Source organism: Cuculus canorus, chromosome 3 (genome assembly GCF_017976375.1).
Source record: "Cuculus canorus isolate bCucCan1 chromosome 3, bCucCan1.pri, whole genome shotgun sequence".
Taxonomy (NCBI): Eukaryota; Metazoa; Chordata; class Aves; order Cuculiformes; family Cuculidae; genus Cuculus; species Cuculus canorus.
The window spans coordinates 112122039-112144125 of record NC_071403.1 but is presented as its reverse complement, the minus strand read 5'-3'; the positions used below and the strand labels follow the sequence as shown (position 1 = coordinate 112144125).

At 37.2% G+C, this 22087-nt stretch overlaps 1 long non-coding RNA gene across 1 annotated transcript in view; it reads right to left on the bottom strand.

Moving 5' to 3' along the window:
• The window catches only part of LOC128851768 (uncharacterized), a 53405-nt gene extending 35129 nt beyond the window's left edge, over positions 1-18276 (bottom strand). The window contains exon 1 of the long non-coding RNA XR_008449205.1: positions 17975-18276. This is a non-coding gene — a long non-coding RNA (uncharacterized LOC128851768). The remainder of the gene's footprint in view (positions 1-17974) is intronic.
• Between the last annotated feature and the right edge of the window lie 3811 nt (positions 18277-22087).

Sequence of the window (22087 nt, the reverse complement as noted above, 5' to 3'; positions counted from 1 at the left end):
TGAACCACTAGATGAAAAATTCAAGCTAGAATCTGCATAGAATTATACACATTATATCTTGGCATCAGAAGAATGAATGTTAAATTGACAAGCAGGTAAATACTGAGGGCAAAAGTTTATGAAAAATACGTACTTTCCCAGCAGTTCATGAGTCATAAGGCAATCATAACTACAAATGGAATGAATGAGAATGGTGTCTATTTACATCTAATCTGCAATGCCTGCAGAGAAGGAGAGAGAAGGATCTGGAATTTTAAGAAGTATCAGCAAAAAACAAGGCTAAAAAACTGTTGAACCCACATTGAACCTATTTGTCAATTTGAAAAATTCCATGAGCCAGAAAGGTTAGATGGGAAGCTAGTGACCCTCGTTGCTTTTAACAGCACTGGGTATGAAATAACTGTATCGTGTAACCAAGCAAGAAGTGTATTAGAAGAATGAAACATACAGCTGTGTTCTGCATTCTTGTAAAAATAGCTGGACAGTATCACACATGCCAAACAAAATTATTTCCCTTCAGCTCATATGTGAATTCCAGTTGAAAAAGATAGCAGGATTACATTGCACTTAAAAATCAAGGAGGGCATAGACTAGCACTTTGTCTCTGATTTTATCCCACCGGTAGTAACACGGGAAAGAAGAAAAAGACTGAGACTTACCTTATTTTTATTACAAAATTTGTGGCTTTTGCAGTGCCTTTCATCTGAAGATCTCAAATATTTTATGACTACTAACCCTTATTCCTCATCACTTTGTTCTTGCAAAGTAATTGATATTAGTATAAAAATGTATAAAAAGTACTACTACTATCCTTTGGAAAGTAATTTATAATGGTTTTGTGTAGCTGTTGATAACTTCGTGACTCCCAAAGAAGTCAATAGAGACCAGTACTAAGCTCTTTGAATTCCTTTACTACCTCTATTTGTCTTAAGTGAGAAGTTATCATGATTATATTCACCATGTCCAAGTCTTCTAAGCACTTTGGCTTTTTCTATGTGCAATCACTGCTGCATCAATAACATCAGTTCCCTTGGATCTAGAAGCCTTCTAGAATCTTCATAATCTAGAATCTTCGTAATCCTCTTTCACCAAACTTAATATTGCTGCTTCTCCTGCACCCTTCGTTACAAGATTATCTTAAGATTCAGACATGGGGTTTATTATTTTTCTCTACAAGTTACCTCTTGATATCTGAGTAGCCACTTCAGGATTTGTACCTTTTCTTAGCAAAAGGGGGACAGCATGACTCTATTTGAGTTTTCCCATTTTCCTACATTTGAGTGAATATGTGTTTGATGAGCACATGTAGATAGATACTGCAGTTCAGGTGACCTGCAAATTCTTGGCATGGTTATTTACTCAGATGGACAAATGGACCACTAGTTCATTCAGGAGTTAAATGCTATTTCAGATAAACTTCCTTTGCTGCTCTGGTAGAGTAAGGAACCTATGTTCAATGGAGAATCAGACTCTCTTTAATAATATGTGTAGAGGCATCATGCAGCTGTTAACATTTGCTAACTATGTGACCTTGAAAGCATAATTGTTGGCTATTCTTATCCCATCATGTTCGAGGTGTCTTGTTTCTTTTTGCTCATTGTACAGTGCCTGCAATTAGTCTTTAAGCTCTTTACACCAAGGAGTCTCTTGGGCAGTTTTATTTGCTCTTTAATACCCATTAAGATGGATTTGTTCTTCCTTTGCCAAAGTTATCAAAGGCACTCTACAAATATTTGAAAATAAACATGCCATTCTCTGAGTTTCATTGTTTTTTGGGGACTATTTGTAACAGTTATCCAGGATGCTGTCTTAACTGAGGTTGAAAAAAAATCAACAAATCTTGTGGGGTTTATGGAATACTTACATGATACCTAAATCATCTTGCCACTTAATCTACTTGGGATGAAGGATGTGTTTTTTGATTAACTATTCACAGCTGATTGACTTTCCCTCAATTTGTTTTTCTTTCTTCCAAAGCTTTCCTACACCAGCAATAAGCCTCTGATAGCTGAACCACAGAGGAGATATTCTGTTTATGCATATTCATAGGTGATTAAAGGAAATTGTACTTGTTTATTTTGCCCATCTGAATTGTAATATTATCCATGTTGATTCTTGCCTCAGAAAAAGCTGCTTAAAGGTCGTATGAAAAAAGGGCAAGAATTCCCTGTGGAACTGTTCATGGTTAATTCTATTTTGAAATAAATCTTGTGCACAAAAGGCCAGTTTTATTTGATGCTTTAAGAATAAAGATTCATACTTGTTATTATTTTACTGAAATGATTTTGTAATGCAAATTGAGCAGCTTTACTATTCAATTACTTTTGTGCTAATATAAATGGTAGGATTAACATAGCTGTACTATAGCTTCAGCAGTTGGTGTCATAAAAATTCAGCCAACTTCAACAGCTGCAACTGAGTGGTATCCTGTGGTCCAAATACTGAAATCGAGGTACTGGTAATAGAAATGCTTCTTCTGGACACAATTGTGATAATTGGAATACTGCATAATTTCTGAGTCAGTGTCATAAATAAACAATAAAATTAAAAATAGAATAAACATAGAGCAGATATAAGCCTTTGTAATGCTGTGTTCTCACTACAATAGTGGATCAGGTAGAAGAGCTGACAGGCAAAGATATTCCTCTGCATCGTCATGATGCTCACAGAGTTGCAGGCACTTGTGCTATTCTGATATCACTTTGTGACAAGGAAATGGATGGTGGAATAGAAACCAAAAAGACCTCCATCCCATCCAGAACATGTCCCACAGGTACTGTCCTTGTATACCGTCCCAGCACAAAATAGATGACCTGGATCATCCACAAGTTGTATTGTTTTTCTTTGTTTTGCTTTATTTTATTTCACTTTTAATAGCTGGGGGGAAACAAGGGAGAAAGCGACATGGATTTGGATTTGAACACAATGTCTCTAAATGAACACAGACTGTGCAGCATATCAGTGAGAAAGGTCAAGAAACACTCAGAATTAATGTGGCAGCTACTGAGACTACTATTTATCACTTCCTGAAGCTCTATAGGAAAAATCTATGGCTGAAAAACATGTCCTTCGTTGTCCCATTTTCAAAAGTCTGATTGAACTGGAATTAAGAGGAAGCAGAAGTTGTTAATTTAAAAAGAACTAAAAAGGTATTCGTTGTAAGAATAAACGCTGTGTAGTCATTAACTGGTTATGGTAGCCACTACGAGGGACTGGATCAAAATCCTTTTCCCATTACTGATCTAGGTGCATGCTATTTAATGAAACAGAAGCCTATCAAACCATGTTTTATAGATACATGATGAAGCTGAAAGGGAAACAATAACTGCCCTTATAGCCTTGACAGTCCTATAGCATTTGGATTTAGCTATTAGCTCCTATGTTAACCTGAGATAATGCCTCAATTAAAGAACTAACAGAGCCAGGTCAGAATGAGATTGGGAAATGATCACACTATGATTCTTTCTAAGCCACCACTCCAGCACGTTGTACTTGGAGTGTCTTATTCCTTGAGTGTGCTTTGTATATCTTCACTCCACATAGGACAATGCATAAAATTTTTCTGTATGTTTTTCACCTGTCTTCCCACTTGCAAATGAATATGCATACAACTCAAAAGAGAGTTTTGTGGTTCAAAACAAGAAAAATCTCCATTATGCAGTTTGAGTGTTGTCAGTACAGTACATGAATGTTGTATTGATTTTCAAATCTTGTACACAACTAGTTGCATATTATAATTTGTAATTGGATGGCTGCCTTCGCAGTTCTCATAAGTTACTAAACACTATTGCCATCAAATTTCACAAAACATAAACTACTTTTGTTTTCATTTTACACAGAATTTTTACTAAGGTACAAAGAATAATGTGATCTTTTCCATCATACCTTTTATGTGACTCCTGTAACATGAAAACTGCTAAGAGCCTACAAATTCATTAAAAATTAACTTGCTTCCATATCGTTACATTTAAATTATTTTCCAACATAAACTATTCAGTTATGCAGCTTTGGGTTTTATCATTTGCTATGTAAAAACCTTGGTAAAACACAGTTATCATACTTGTCATTTTCTGTGGTACAATCACATCTCAGTTTCTCTATGAGGATTGGGAAGTTTTTGCATAGACACGATATTCTGCCAAGTCATGCAAATGTAATCAAAATTCTGGTCAGGTTCCTAGAATGACATAAGTAATGGAGTAATTGACCAATGAGACAATAACAAAAGCTGGAAAGGGTGTTATCTCAACATCATTGGCATCAAAGATGGAAATTGTGGACTATATTCTACATATGCACCATCCTCCATTTGTCTAGAGAAGCCAATAAGCTGAGGTTTTGGCTGCTTTGCATTATTGAAAGGAATTTGACATGTCATCTTATTTTACTGTGAAGTTAGGAGAACTCTGTCATGGAATAAAAAATCTTGTCCTTGTTGATGATAACTTATAGTACAGCTCTTTACATTCCGGGGACGTCATCGGACCTGTGTCTCATCCCTACCACTGATTCCTATTATCAGAGACTGATATATAAACAGAATAAGGTCACTGCCAGTCCATCTGTTGAGTTCAATACCTATCTGTATACATAGTCATAAAACACAACTGATTTGCCTCATTGGCTCAATGTGGTGAACTGCCTTAGCTGTGACAAGTGGCTCTTGTCATTGGATGGGAAATAGCATGGACTTATCTAATTCTTGGCCTGGATCAAATTAGGGTCTAATTTAGGTAGCTATCCAAGAGCCTCAAAATCTAAAGTACAACCACAACCTCAGTTTTTTTTCATGAGGTCAAATTTCCCAATATAGGAATACTTTCAGAATCAGTGTTGGAGATGTTTAGGAGAGGTGATTTATCTGGATAGCAGCTTTTCACAGAATGGTCAGAGTTGGAAGAGACCACTGGAAATCATCCAGTCCAACCCCCTACACTAAAGCAGGCCTACGTAGAGCAGGTTGCACAGGAACAGAAGTTCTTCCAGACTTCTTCTCTTTACTCCAGGTTCTTGCCATCGTACTTCATGCCCTTTAGTCTCCCTATAAACTTCATGGTGTGGCAGTTTGACCAAAATTGTGGGTCTGTCAGGTCACTGTAAGAACAATTTTACTGCATACCCATGAAACTTGGACATTGAAGAAGCCTGAAGCATAAAAGGTTTCACATTTTTCTGGTGGTCTTCCAGTCCAATCCTAAGAACTAGAATAAGGTCAGTGATCAAGACATTGATAACTGCAAATATCCACTACTGCAATCTGGTTCCATTTTGACTTTTATTGGAGGTGGATTACAAGGATGGAAGCAAGGGAATTATAAACTGTGTTTACCAAGAAAAACCACTGCATAGTTGTTGGCTCTATGCTTCAAAACCTTAGATGGTACAGCAACATCACAGTGACGCCTTTGTCTAACAACCAAACAGCTCATTTTAATAATTCAATCAACATCTGGTCTAGCTTCCATTCCATCTTCATTGAGGCTCCCTCACTTTGGGATTTGTCTCCTTTGTATGAGGCAATTGGATTAAGCCATAAACTCTACCTCATTGTGTCCTTTGCCTGTGAATTTAGGACCAGCTATGACCTGCTGTGAGATTTATGTATTGACTATGACAAAAGAGCTATAACCAATTAATTTAGCTGCTGGTACTTCCTCTTAATAATTTCCTAAACTGGCAGTGGTTCCAATCTTCTTGATTTATTGCTGACATTCCTGAGACACAGACCAAACCTACTACTGTTAGTAAACGCCCCTCTAAGAGAAGGGGATTGCTTAGTTCAGGATAAAGCCCTGCTACACAAAGGTGAGAGGAAGAGTCCCTTTCACTGCATCATGCCAAAAGGAGAAGATTTGGTGAAGCAGCCACCATCTGTCAACAGAGAAGAGAAATCTGTTGCAATTCTGCTGTACACCTTCACCCTGTGTCAACATCCCTTTCAGGAATGGGAATACTGAAGAAAGATCTTCTACCTTTAAAATGATCCCATTTAACTGCATGTATGTCACTGATAAACACATTGTACTCTGTTTGAGGATTCACTATGCTTTGTATGATTCAGAAGTATAAAAATTAGATTCAAGCAGAAAGAACAGTCTGAGGTGAGAGTCAGTGATGTGGACTGCGCACCTTAGAGTCCACTACACAGCTCAGAAATTACCACTGAGCCCAGGATGTTCCCCCGACATTACATTCACAAAACTGTAGGCTGTGTTCCTATCTCAAGCCATAAATTTAGGGCAAAACAACAAAATTACTCTAGTTTCTAATGAAAAATTACAAGTCCTATTCAGGCTATGAATTAAATTAGGAGTTAAAGATGTAGATTGTATACATACGTTTAACCTTGTTTCACTATATAATGAAGTTCAGAAGTCTTGGATTTTGATAAAAAGGTCTCCTGTGAGTATTGGGTTTTGCTCTGATACAAAATAGCATTTATTTCCTCTTTTTTGAGTTATCGTATAGCAAAATGGGATTAGCAAGGGAATTAAATATGAAGATGCCAAACTTTTGAAAGTATTGGTTTATATGTAAAAAGTTCTTGTGCTTTATTGTGGATAAAGAGCTTAGCACTAGCCAGCAGCATCAGATGGAGGCCACTCAACTACTCAGCTCTCTCAGCCAAGCACAAGCCTCTCAGAATCTGGTCCATTGCATGTACATTTGCCCCTTGTATCCGTAGTTACATCACATACACCCAGGTTTCACAGACTTCTAGCACAGAAGTGTAAGCAGAAAAAAATGGGGCAATTACCATCCAAATAAAAGATTCTTGTGGGGTAAAGTGTTATGAACACTGCTCAGCATATTGCACCAGCAAGCAAAGAACATACTACCTGCTGTCCACTGCCAATGGTAATCGCAGGGTTAGCAAGAGACTGGGGAATTCAATGGGCAGCACTCACGACTGAAGAAATTTTGAGCACATGAAGCCACAGAAATATGTGTTTACACTCTAGTCTTGGAGTCTGTGTTATCCATTTGTTCATTTCAGGTCAAAATAGGAAAAATAGTTATCCTTTCAACAGAAAAATACTAGAGCTGTAAAAATTTCCATTGATTAATCCAGAAATTACCCAAGAACTTGAAGCATTTATTCACCGTAACCTGTAATTTTGCTGATGGGCTGCAACAAGGCTCTTGGAGCCAAAAGGGTTCAGCCGAGGTGACACAGTAAATGCAGAAACATGCTGCACTGAAGCTGCATAGAATTTCAACTCAACTCACATCGTTAGCTTCAAGGGTAATAACTGTGAACTCCAGGGCAAACTTTTCTTATAACGAACTAATGAGTTTTTGCAATACCTCAGAACATCCTGTACCTGCTGCTGAGCTCTGAGATAAACAAGCAGGAAGGAAAGTAACTGTTATCACTCCTGTCTTCTTCTAGTCCTGTGGTTATATGCTACTCTCTGGTAAGTCATTTCACCTCCAGACAGCTCTTCACAGTTCTGGATCAAACTATTCCTCTCCACAAATCTAAGAATGAGCAATTGAGTTGAGACATTCTGAAAATGTGACTGTGGCATATATTCCTTCTAGCTCATTTCAAATTTAGTATGTTTGTAATAAGAATGGGAAAAATATATTCAAGAGAATTATTTACTATCAAACTACAGTAGTATCAGAACGAGAAAAATAAATAACATCATAGAGCTCCTGGCAAAAATGGATTGAAGATTTTTAATATTTAAGTTCAAGTTATTATTTGTCTTCTCTTCATTGTGAATTGCATATCACAGTTAATTATTAAAGTCAACTGCATTCTAATTAAAATAATACATAGTTATCATGTTTTAAACCCAGCTGGCAACTGAACACCATCTAGCCACTCACTCATTTTCTCCCCTCCAGTGGGATGGGGAGAAAAATAGGGGAAAAATTAAAGCTTGTGGGTTGAGATAAGGACAGTTTAGTAAGACTGCAAAAAGGACATGTTGATAGTGGAATATACAAATCATATGATGCACAGTACAACTGCTCATCATTCACTGACCGATGTCCAGCCCATTCCCAAGCAGTGATCACTGTCCCTTGGCCAACACCCCAGTTTATATACTGAGCATAGCATTATGTAATACGGAATATCCCTTTGGCCGGTTAGTGTCAACTATCCTAGCTGCACATCCTCACAGCTTGCTGTGCGCCCCCACCTTCTGGCTGGCAGGCCAGCATGATAAGCTGAAAAGCCCTTGACTGCTTTGCAACAACTAAAACATCAGTGTGTTATAAACATTATTTTCATCCCAAATCCAAAACATAGCATTATGCCAGGTACCAGAAAGAAAATTAACTCTATCCAGATGAAACTAGGACAACAGTGTATCTTTTTTATATGCCAAAATGAGATTACTTGAAATTATTGAACATAATATTTCGACACAATGAGAAAAAAATTTATTGCTAGATTAACAAAAATGAAGAGTTATTCTGTGGGAAATATCAAAACTTTGACATTTTTGAAAAAGGAAATCTGTTGTCCAAACTCTATAATTATGTGCCTCAGGGGCTGTTAAGCAACATCAGATTGGTACAGTGGTGGGCTTGTAATACTAAACCAAAACCCATACAGTCTCATCTGTAGCTTTCCAACTTTGCTTGGGAAAATATACACACAAATTAAAATTGCCACAGATTTGGGCTGGGTTTTTTTTCGCCTACAAATAAAATGCATTGAGCAACCTGCCTCATGAATCCAGTCCTTATGCAAACAAGACCTTCTTGCTTGTGTCAGGTATGTTTGGTGAGGGTTTTACCTTCACAGAATGCTAACCCATGGGATGGGGATTTAAATCTATTAACAGTCCCCAGGGAGCCTATGTGAATCCCACAGCTATAGCTACGCTCCTTAGTGCTGCAGTAGGTCTCAGTGCTACATCTGGCTTCACCACAGCCTTCCTTTCATGCTGCCTGTAGGCTTTACCTTCTCACCTTCCTCTGCAGCAGACAACGTCAGCAACTGTTGCTGGAACCTGCCTGAGTCTTGCAAAGTGCAGCAGGAAAAACAGAGGCTGCATGGACTGCCAAGTCAGTCCCTGGAGCAAGCATGTGAAGAATCTGATTCATATTAATGCATAGGACATGTCCAAATTTTCTCCTTGAAAATCTCATCCAGACTGTTCTGACAATATGCCTAAGTACCCTGGACAACTTGGGTTATATCTACGTTTCTGGAGTCATTTGCTCCGCAGAGCGACGTCTGGCACCAATTCCTGGTAGTTCAGGGTGGCTTGTGTCCACTCTCTGAATCAGACTGATCATTTGACCAGGCTCTTCTGTGTATCTTGCATTGCACTTCTAGAAACAATCCATCGACCTAAACCGTCCCAAATTTGATTTTCTGGCCCTGAAGGCTGGCTACATTCTTCTTTTTCAAATATTTTCTGCTCTAAAGAGTGTGGCAGCATCCAGACTATGCATTGGTAACAAAGCCTGGATGTGTTTCTGAATATTGCTTAACAGTAGGTTAGAATAGCACTTGGATGGCCTAAATAAAAATTGTGACAGTGACTGTTCTACTACTTTAACACTCAAAATGATCACAGTGCAAAAGCTGGACTCATTTAGCCTGGAGAAGAGGAGGCTGAGGGGAGACCTTATTACTCTCTACAACTACCTGAAAGGAGGTTGTGGAGAGGAGGGAGCTGGACTCTTCTCCCAAGTGACAGGGGACAGGACAAGAGGGAATGGCCTGAAGCTCCGTCAGGGGAGGTTCAGGTTGGATATCAGAAAAAAATTCTTCACAGTAAGAGTCATTGGGTACTGGCAGAGGCTGCCCAGGGAGGTGGTCGAGTCGCCTTCCCTGGAGGTGTTTAAGGAACGGGTGGATGAAGTGCTGAGGGACATGGTGTAGGGAGTGTTAGGAATGGTTGGACTCGATGATCCAGTGGGTCCTTTCCAACCTTGTGATTCTGTGATTCTGTTAACAAGCAGTATTATCTGAAGTTTACATATGAATTCTCTCACTGTTGGTGCAGTACTTGGATTCATTGCTGTGTTATTTATTTCACTAACAGAAAAGTTATCTATAGCCCTGAGACAGAATTAACTGATTTGTTTTGTTATATTTCATTTTGAAGTGCCTGCAGTAATGCAAGTGCTGTGTCATTATTAATCAGAGTGAGTTTTATATACTCCGGTAACATCATATCTGTCTTGGGATAGGGCTAGAGGTATGTTGTGGTCATATGAACAACCCATCATAAATACCCTCTGGATCAAACTATTGATGAAACCATGTGCCAGTTTCATCACGGAATAAATATTTTGTCCACTTCCCAAAGGGAACAAAAATGAGCTAACATATACACAGCAAGGCTGTCGTCAGAGCCCAGACCTCTCCCCAGCAGTACACAGCACAGCCAACTTATTTGCCAGTACAGACTTAACTCAGTGCAGCTTGAGGCTAAATTAAAATGGCAAGTTTGAAAGAATCTGTCTTTTCCATGCCTGACAATGGAGATTTCTGTTTCCTCTCTGAGCTTCAGAATGGTGATAGTGACATTAAAGTAGTGTATTCATCCACAACGGTTTTATGCACTTTTGCCACGTTTCGTAACATCATTCCTAGATTACACAAGCCTAGAGAAATCCTGGTTAAGCTGTATGGTAAATCTGAGCCTGAAATATGGATAATGAACCACTGCAGAAATTCCAATAACTGCAGAGCAAGAAATTCTTTTAGTTTTCCCTCAAAAGTTGAAAGAAGCAATGTTTGATTGTTAGACTTCAGCCAGCTACAGAATAAAATTGAGCCTAGTATTTCTTTGCCTTTGAAATAACATCTCACAAACCACCAGTAACCCTTTGTGAGACACAGAGCTCTAAATCAGGGTTCAAAAGACAAAGAACTAATAACTGTGCTGTACATATGTGATTTAGAACAAGAAATAATAGTTTGAAGACAAGAAGAAAGAAGTCAGGAATCAAGAGGAAACAGAACTGCTTCTAAGGGGGAATTTCAGTTTTAGTTTAGGCAAAGGACCACTACAGGACCTTGGGAAAGTAATATCTCAGATGAATGCCTCAGTTTCTCCCTCACAGATTATTCTAAAAGCTAAGGACAACAAAGCAACAGAAAATAATTACTTAACATGCAAATATATATTGTACTCTAAGTGTATCAGCTACTAAATACAGAAATAGTGGAAGGCAGCAAGATTTCCTCAGGCTTTATTTAAGTCTTTAAGAATTATATGCTTTACAAGTAAGCATTCTCCTTCCTCATCCTTTCTTACCATGAGACCAAAAGAGGCAGTCAAAAATTCCGGTGGTTTGCACTCTAGCAGTATCTTGCAATCAGAAAAGGTAGTTGGGTAACTAGGGACAGACCTTTCAAAACAAATAATGATACTAGTCTGGCTAACTTTTCCCTATATATTATAGAGAGAGAATTTTGTTTACCTCCCAGAGTTTGTAAAATAGCAATGAGTATTATTTGAGATTTTGCAACACTGTTTTCAGAATTCTGGGAAGTCTTTCAGGTTTGTCTTAGCATCATTATATAGAAATTGCATGCGTAGACACTGGAAGCACTGAGAATACACTGTCCTTCCTGTGGTTAATGAGTTAATGTGATAAATTCCTATACTGGATACAATATAAACTGAGATTTGACCTGTTGTCTGTTCTCATACTAAACAATAACTTTTGGTAGCCTTTTCAAGTTTCAGTAACCTTTCCAATTTATTGCCTTAAAATATCCATTTTAAATGCTGTTTAATATAATATATATATAGAGAGAATAAGAAGGAAATACCCCACTCAGTATCATAACACTAAATAGTTCCTTTTCATGAAAAACCTTCTGTTATAATTACATTCAGTTATGTTAGAAATGCATATACAGGGGGGCTGAGTAGATCATAACTCGCTCATGGTGGGACTCTAAATTGTCACTTCATATTCAGTCCTGGTGTTAAATGACTGAAAGATGTTAATTGTTCAATGTCCCACATGAAATGAAATGCGTGGTCTCAGGCTGCTTGAGAAGCGTTTCACATTACAAGAACTCCAACTCATTTGGCACTAACTGGAAATTTTATTGTCAGCCTCAGCTTATATGCAAATGCAGGGATGCAGCACACTGACCAAGCAGCTATTAGAATGATGATGGCGTGTACATAAGGAGACCCTGAAAAAGCAATAAGCAGATAGGAATTAGATTGCTACTGTTTATTTTATATGTAGTTCATGAATAAATAAAGGCTTTTAGCGTTGGAAATCCTCTATCATCTTTCACTAAAGGATAATTTGCTTTAGAAAGAAAATCATATTTAGGAGAAAACAAAATGAGACATCAAAATGTTTAGGGAGATTCTGTTCTGGGATTTGACACAGAATTCAGTGACAAAAATCTCTTGGATTGACAAGAGGGTTGACTTAAGGAATCAGATCTTATGGGTTACATTTACCCTAACTTTACTTTTAGTGAAAGTTGTGAATTAGTTGTAAATTAATTATTTGTAAATTCTTTATAATCCATGGAGAAATAAAGAGAATTGAACGGCCTTGTCTATCCTTGATACTTTTATCTATCTCTTCATCAGTCATAGAAGGAACCCAAACGATGATTCGCTGTAGGTAGTCTGAGTGCTTGGACGAGTATAAATGTCCGTGGTTAATGTTAATGCTTGTTCCTGTTCTTTCCTTTATGAAATACCATTTGTCTTTAAATGGTTTCTGCTTACATTCTTTTTCACATGGTACTGGAATTGTCTTGCAACTGTAGTCACTGGAGGACACTGAGCTCACTGTGCCCCTACTTTCAGGGACCCTGAGCATCTTGGCCATCGGGCTGTGGAGGGGAGCAAGACTGGTCTCATGACACAGCTAAGGGAAAATTATGGAGCAAAGCTAGACAAAATTCAGCTTTTCTATTTAACTGAACAAAATTGGGGAAAAATAGTTTAATTTAAATTTTTATTCTATATGCATTTGTATTTTCTACAGATTCTGTTGACATTCAAAACCCATCTCAAAATATCACCGGTATCTTTTATTTTTCCTAGTCATGACCCTTCCCCCTGCTACAGTGGGATGAATTTAAGAGTCTCTTGCCAAAAGTGCATATCCAGGAAAAAGTGAAAAAACAAGACATGTATAAAGTGTCTGACTCTTGGTCTACTCTCTCATCTCCAGCAGTGATCAGTTTAGTGTTTTCCTCAGCCAAACATTGCATCTGGGTTACTTATGGATCTATTCCCATGAATTTCTCTAAATCTTATTTAAATCTGTTTATATTTTTGACATCCACAGCATCTTGTGGAAATGACCTCATAGTGCAGTTATGGAACAATACAGAAAAGTATTTCCGTCTGTTTATTTTAAACTCACTACCTGATAACTTTATTGTGAATGTGTCCTCCTGAGTTCCTGTACTGCAAGGAATCCAACAAGGCTTCCCTGATCCCCACAGGATACATAAATTTATGCAACTGTCATACTCCTCTAAGTTGTCCTTTCCAAGACGAAGAGGTGTATTTAATTTAGCCTCCCTACATATGGAAAACATTCTCCACCTCTAACAACCTCATTGCCTTTCAGTCCTATTTTATTACTACTATAATATGGTATTATTTGTAGGTGGTTCTTTTCCCACAAAAACATTTAATACAATTTTTGTCCTATTTTTACATAAACATAGCTCAGAGTCTTCCTATGAATATGCTCCTTTTCAGGCAAATTATTTACTGCCTCCAAGACTGAATCCTCGTTAATTATGTATGTCATGCATTACAAGAAAATCTGTTTCTTCATATCTCATGTGAATGCAGCTATATCTTATTGAGGATTTTACTTATGACTCTCCTTTCAAGTTTGCTACAACCTGTGAGAAACATCTAATAGTTTTAAAGCTTGACATAGCCTAGCAAGCTGCTCATTCCACTGGCATTTCAATACTTTTTGAGGACGTATTGATTTGTCCAGATATCCTTAGGTGAATATCTGGACAAATACGGGAACACGAACGGGTACATATACTAATATATAGCATTTCAACATCTCTTTTCTACAGACGTAATTATAGCCAATTTTGTCAGGCACATTCACTGTCTCATCAGCCTCTCTCATTCCTGTGGTGCCAGTAAAATTTAAAAGTGAATTTGTGAATTTGGAAACGAAAGGAAAAAAAGAAAATATTTTAAAAGAAAAATAAAAGGAAAGAATTAAAAGGGGGGGTTGAAATAATAACAAAGAAAAATAACGTATCCATGTTACTGAAAAATGATCGTTTATCTAGAGGATATATTGCGGTGATCAAATGTATATGGGCAAATGGACTAGATATGAGATTTGTATCATTTACTGGAAACCATCTAGTAGCATAAACAAGAATTTCATCAAACTCGCCCTCCAGAGTCTTCAGGCTGACCTCACATGCTCTTTGTATCAACAGACGGGTCTATCTGACTCACACTTGTTCTGTGCACTCAGGAAGCGTTATGCCTTAGCAAGCCTGAAACCCTGAGGAACTATATAAACCAGTCTGTGTGAGCTGGAATACGTGTTGCTTTTTAATGTTTGCTGCAAACGAAAGTAGAAAGTTCATGTGGTTTGAGGGAATGTTGCTGGCAGTATGTCAGACGATTAAAAGTGATAAGGAGTTCAAGAAATTTCTCTCTCAACAACTGATTTCTCAGGTTTCAAGCTTACAGGATATGTCTGGTTCAGTCTTTTGTGTCACTAAACCTTTTTTCTAGCAATCTTTTTGTTCTCTTTTTTGAAATGTGTTTATTAAACTTCAGCAAATAAATTATGAAGCCAAAAAAAGAGGGATAAAATACCTTAATGTTCTTTTTTTGGTAATTTTTGCGAAATAAAGATTCTTGTATCAGAACTATGGTTTCTGGTATAATTTCTCATGGCACGATGCAACAGGAAATAAGATCAAGTAGGGTAAAATAAAATTAAAATACAGAAAAATAATATATCCATGTAATTATGACATTTTCTTTGATAGGTTAAGTGTGTTTGAATACCAGAGACGTCTTATTGTATCACACTTAGTTGCGAGAAGAGATTTTGACACACACATTCAGCCTGGATCAAGTAAATAATTGTCAGTCATGTGCTAGAAATCAGGAGTCTTCATTGTTATCCTTCACTGCAGAATAGAATTGTGGGTTAGCAGTTAGAGATTTACTATGAAAAGCATATTCAATCTGAGAGGCCATATGGATGATTTGTTAAGATTAAAACTTACTGCATGAGGTCGTAGGTTCTGTTCCTGAGGCAATACATGACCTTCCTTTTAGCTTATTTATAAAATATGATAGCAGTTCATACTTGAATGTTCCCAGCTTAGAAGGCAAGCATGGATTTATTCAGTGTAAGTGGCTAAGTGCGTGAAAATAAAAGCTTGAGTCAGTAGATCTGACTAACATAAATCTATGGCCTCCTATTTTGTAGCTTAACGAAATTTCCCTTCAAGGAGGAAGGAGTAGGTAGTACTGCCTTTCTCCTTTCCTGCTGCAGTGAATAAGGATTCCCTATAAAAAATAAATACAGTATTGCTCTAATGAAAGCTCAACACCTCTACACGCCCACGTAGGGCAGTGCAATACTGTATGGAAAATCTAAAATTAAGCAGCAAAACAACACAGCTCTCTGCAAATAGTACAGTGTCTGCTGCCCTCAGGAAGTACCACTCACTGGAGTGCCTTGGCTTCCTGGCATTGCTCAGTCCTCTTGAGACTCATAGCAAGTTCAAATAGGAAGAAACTCCCCACAAACAGCACAGGGCATCCTCCTGTCCTACATTGACCTATAAATTTATTTTCCTTCCCATGGAAAGAAGTAACTAATTGTAATTGGAACAAATCTTATTTATGCATAAGTCTTTTATCAGACCTGATAAGTCTCGAAGGGCAGGTGAAGAGCACACGGACAAGGAGGAGATTCCAGAAACTGTCTTCCTGGAGAGAGTAGTAAAAAAAATGAGACACACATCAAGGCACATTCTTTAAAGGAATGACAAATACTAGACAGATGTAGGTTGGATCCACTCTGCCACTCTTAAGAACTTTAACATTATCTTAGGTTTTTCATGTCTAATGAAAAGGTATTCCCTCAAAGAGCAATCTACGTTTTTTATAGTAAATAGAGAAAAACAGGTACCTCAGGAGATAGATTCATTTGCCTGTCTCTTAACAGTCTTCCTTGCATATATAAGCAAGTCAGGGATTCCCCTTACAAGCATCACTTTATTAGGCACTTAAAATTGTGCACAAGTTAACTAATAAATTCAGTAGACTCCACGCAATTAGAGTATAGGCGTAGGTGGGGATTATTTTACTGTACTAACATATCACTTTACAAACCAACAGAAGAAGCAAATAATATTAAAATGTTAAATTCTAGGTTTGGGGGTTTGGAGGTGTTTTTTTGTTTGTTTTTTTTTTTTTTTTTTTAATATTCAAACAAAGCAATAGATTTGAAACACTTATTATAGGCAGAATCATCCCTGTCAAGATACAGGGTTGATGGAGATTATCTGATTTAGGACAAGTTTCTTTTACCTGTAAACAAACACAACAACAATGTATTTTCAAGTATTTACTGTTTTCATTTGGCATCTTTTTGGTTTCATTAGTTTAGGAGTTACAGGAATTTTGAAGGTAGACTCTCTATTTCAGAACTTCTTTGGCCTCCCTTTAAGTGAGTGCAGATTGGACTTTAAATTATGTAGAATGAAGGCAAAAGAGGATAAGTTTCTGAATCAGTGAATATGTTCACAATAATGAATATCTAATAGGTTACAACATTTACTTCTTTACCTGAAATCTATGCTTATTGTCTCATTGAGTGAATTCTACAGTTTGTTGAATGTTTGTTTTATATTCCTTTAAATCTTGCTAGAATTTTAACCCAGAAGTTCAAATGGTGAAGTGATTAGAGATTATTTCATGATTCTAAATAACTGGATTATATTATTTTATCATACTGGATACAAAGACAATTTCAGTAATAACAAATGGTCACAAAGTAGACACATTTACAGAGGAGTTTTGAGATTTCTGTTACTGAAGAGATGGATTGACACTTGGGGGGGTGCGCACATACACATATGTGTTTTAGACAAGATGGAACTGAGATCTTCTTGCCTCTGTCATCTCTCATAGGATATCTCTGCACATTCTTCTATTTAGGGATATTCATAGATATGAATAGTGACTAATCTAGCTGTTCTTACTGCAATTTAGGAACTCAAGTCATGCACAGCACTAATTTTACATTCTCTTTGTTTCGTTTCACCTCTCTCCAGCTCCTGTTAGTGACATTAGCTGTTGTTTTTCCATCATGATAAATCTGGTCAGACCTTTATACATGAGTCTCATATATTACAATATCAGTTTGTTAATTAAAATACTTTTCCACAGGGGAAATGATTGACCTACTTAATCCTCACTACATGGGACCAAAAACTGTAACCAATATTTGTCAGACTGAAATTTTAATTTGGAGCTCAAACAAAATCCTTTGTAATCAGTGGAAAATTATTATTAACAAGTAGGATTTGGATCATATACAAAACATGATTTTTTAAAATAAAATAGTTTCCACTGGAACAGAAAATTTCTCGGTCTGTTTTGATCAGATATGGTTTGAACAGGTAGATCTTAAATCTCAAAAGCGTTGTATGTGTGCTGATTAAGGCAGATTTTGTCCCCTTTTTGTGTAAACCCAGACTTTTCTTCAGTTTCTAGTTTTCAAAATGGAGTTAAATTTCCTCTAGACAGCACTCTTTAACTTTGCTTACATGTGACTGAGTGCAGCTCCTACCAAAGTCCATGAAGAGACTTAATCTGGCATAGAACCAAACTACTGCTCCCTATTTTCAAGGGCATGCTGCTTTTTCAAAGTATAGTTTCTGTCAGGTGCTCATTCATATCTTTGTTTCTCTTCAGCCTAACCTTGATCCAGTCAATACAATGTCCCAGTTCTGAATTTGCTAGGAGAGGTTACTTACCTTTTCCGAAAACAAATCTTCAGACTGGTGAAAAATATTCTGAGGATTTAATAAGAAATATAATCTTCCAGTCCAAGAGTCCAATATTTAAATTAATGATTTATCTTCATTTGCACCACAGCAAAGCAGAAGCTCTTTAAAGCAGTATAGAAGTTAAAGATGAACGTATTTTAGAATGGACGTTTTATTTTGTGAGTGCTGCTGCTACTTTGTAACTGAAAGAAGTACTGTGAAGGTTAACCTGCGGGCATGAATATTCAGTAATAGCTGGTCTTTCTTAGTAATTTCTTCACAGTCTGAGGATTGGGGGGTGTTTTAAAAATAGGACCATAATTGTCAGCATTGCAATAGACTTGTAACTATTTCTAAAACCCCTCAAGTTTCATGAACTACTGCAGAGGTGTTCGGCAAGCTAAGGAGATCCCCAGAGAAAACGGGGCTTTCAAGGTCCCACCTGTATGGCCTTTACTTTGAGCTGTAAGTTATTTCAAGAGGGAACCAAAATGGTTCTATATTCTACAGAAGACTCCAAGAATAGAGGAAACTTCAATGCAATGGCAAGTGTCTTGCTGCAAGTGAGCTACAGAGATCACCACCCACTAAAAAAAAACAATGTATTTCAGTCCTGTTCCTACAGCCCCTTTGAAACCACAACCACCTGCAATCCCAGCAGAAATGGAGCAAATTATGACACTGTGCCAGAAACCATAAGAGCAAGCATCCATCTGTCCATCAGCCATTGTTATGTTCTACTCTTGCAGATCTGCAGTAATCACATACTTTAATACTTTTTTATCCCCCACAATAATCTGTTCTTTTTAAATTAAAATTATGCTTTCTAAAACTAGAATCTGTATTTGAGGAGAGCGAAGCTTCTAAGAAAGCATGTAGGAAATTCCTTCTTTATTGTAGGCACTAATTTATTAACTACAGAAACAAGGGTACAAAGGAAAACGGAAAGAGTTTTTCATCCTAGAAGAGCAAACTATGAAATCATTAAAGATAGGTGACTGTGGATGTTAAATGAGGGCAATGCTGAAGGACGGCAACATTTGCCTCCAAAAGAGGATTTGCTATATTTCATTTCCTTTGTACTGATCTTGTTGTTGTTGTTCACTTCACTAAATAAATAAAGAAAGGGCTGCAACTTGCAGGGAAATCAATAAATTTACTGAAATGAATGAAAATGTCATACATTCATTGCTTAATATTCTCCTATAAATCAGACTTACCTCAACATCTGTTATGACTTTAGGGTAGATAGAATCTTGTCCTAGAATTAGTTCTACCAAAAAGTGTGCTTTTCTTACCCCTTTGACAATTCACCACAACCTCTCAAAGGAATTCAATTTCATTGTAAAACATCCTTAGCCTGAAGAAAATTGTTCTAGCTACAGCATGACAAAGCCCAATAAATTTGATCTAAGAAGATCAAAACAAAGTTTTCAGGTGGCAAAAGACATTTCAGTAATTAATATCTACAGGCTTCAGAAGACATGAAATTAAGATGTGGAAAAGCAAGAAAATAGAGGAGTTTAGCTAAAGGAATTTATTTTCCACTACTACTTTCACTTCTTACAAAGCAAGTGTGGTTGTGTTTCTCATGTCTATGTGAAACTGATACCATCTATGACTCAAAAGCTCTAATGAATGACTCATCAGCGCTGAGAATAGCTACTGAAGGGTCACTCTGGGACTGGAAGGTTCCTTTCAGGAAACAAGAGAGAATAGACATGTGTATCAGTTCCTGCTTGACAGTAAAATACTCTGAACCATTAAAGGGAATTTGAAACATCATCATTTTAACATTAAATGAATGCTGTACGGTTACAAAATAACAGTACGTAAACGCACACAAAAAAGTAAACTTTTAACCATTGTTATAGAAACACAAAGAAAAGGAGAGCTGTGATTTTAGATTTTGCTTCTAAAGATATTTTTATTTCAAATAGGATAATATTTGATGTAGAAGTAACTCTGTTGTGATTTTTTATTGTTTACATACTGTTTATACATATTATTTGCATATTGTTTACTCAACAAAACACTGCCTTTTACACACGGACAAACACCTCTGAGTTTCTGTCCACTTATTTGTGTAGCATATTCTCACATCAACATTATTTTCAGTGTAGCTGATTGAATCAAGATGTAGAGACAAGACGATGCCATACTGGAAACTCAGTGAAGAAGAAGTTAAACTGCTTTGTGCAAGAGTCAATGGCACTAAAGGAAGACAGACTAAATATATTTTCTCTGGAGATGTTCAGGATCAGATAACAGAGGAAACAAAGTTCTGACTGTGGCAGATCCGGGGGTAAACAAGAAAGACTGACTGCTGGAAGAAATTCAGCAAAGGGCACAGGAAGGGAGAAGAGAAGATTTGAGATGTTAACTTAGGAAGACCTAGGGGTGAAAAAAAACAGAGGACCAAAAGGAAAACAACACAATGAAGTTACAATTGCCTTTGAAGCCATGTAAAAGGCAAACGGACAGGCTATATCAAATTCAATTCCATGTGATTCATCAGACTGTGCTTTGATTATCAAACAAAAGTGAGCATTGTATGTGGGCCTTTCTCAGTAAAGGGTTTGGTGTATAAGGAATCTATCAGTGCTGCCTGGGACTGAAGGTCAGGTGAAGCCATGAAAATGACTGAGTGGGAGTCGAAGAGATTAACAATCACCTGAATAAAAGTTGACACCACAAAAGATTAGGCAGAATGATATATTATCTCACCACAGCGTGTATACAGATTCTGTGAAACAGTAGATCTTCTCCATCTCAAACACACTCTGTAGGGCCTAGGATCTCCCTGTTACTCAGGACTGATACCACATCTCTGATAGCTTCTTATTACTACTGCAGCTCTGCACTTAAAACACCTTGCTGAAATATATAATAAAGCAAAGCCTTGGCTTTAACCTTCAACAAATACTAATGCCTTCTTTCATTCATTGTGAGTCTGTGGCTGTAGCAGACTGTGATCTCTGATCTCTGACGGTAAGGAAGCTCCTCTGACTAGTTCTGAAAAGGCAATGACAGCATAACAGAATTTTATGACTGTATCTTGAACATTTCCACTGCGAGCAGAAGGATCCTGACTAAGATATTTTTATCTTCTCCTTAAAGAACAATAAAAGGTAATAGGAAGGAATCAACAAGTCATGGTAGAAATAACTCAATACCTCTGCTACATTTCCTTCTGCATTATTTTAACTTGAAATTAACTTACTGAAACACAGTGCCAGTAGTTTGGTAGTTCTGAGAAAGAGGCCAAATACTACCCCACCTAAGTAAATGGTCAGCCTGCACTGCTAGAATGGAGTTTTTTCTCCCGGTATGGCAGTGCTAAGAACAAATGAATGAACTAAGAAAGATAAATAGAATGTGACCTTTGAAGTATTATGGAGGACAGAAAATTCTGTCTATGAAGCAGTTTTAAGACAAAATAACTTCCCAATAAAGGCAGAGGAAACTGGCCATAGGAAATCTGAGCAAAGCCTGTAAGCACGTGTCCACACTCAAGCAGAAGCACAGTATGCATAGAAGTGGCTGAGCTTTGGATACTTCGGTTTAAGAGACTCATGACGTGTTTTATCCACCTAACCTGACAGTGCCTTTTTATCAGGGAAGTTAAAATAAACTTTCGTTTACTCCATCGCAGACCTTGTTCTTTAAATGCACTCAGTCATGTTTGTAAAGCACTTTGAGACCTTTCCTTGGCTGGCACAAGATAAGCTCAAAGTGTTATTAAATCATTCAGTATAAAATCTCCTTTACCTCATTATATTTTATAGCAGTAACTTTTTATTATCATCTAATGGCAGTAAAACATGACACAGCTCATCTAGCATGCTTGGACAAGGTCTTGACTGAAGTTGATTAGACTTTTGTCTGAATGAAGAGTGAATAAAAATTGAGTTAAGGACTTCAGAATTTGGTTTCCTAATAGGTGTTAGGAACATATATCTGAAAAATAAAACTGGCATTTTTCTAATGCCATACATAGATGTTACTGATGCTTTAGGCTGGATTGACTCCTATTAATGGGGATATTATCTCTCCTAAATTTCAATAAATCTGCCATTTTTTCCCCACTCATTTATTGCT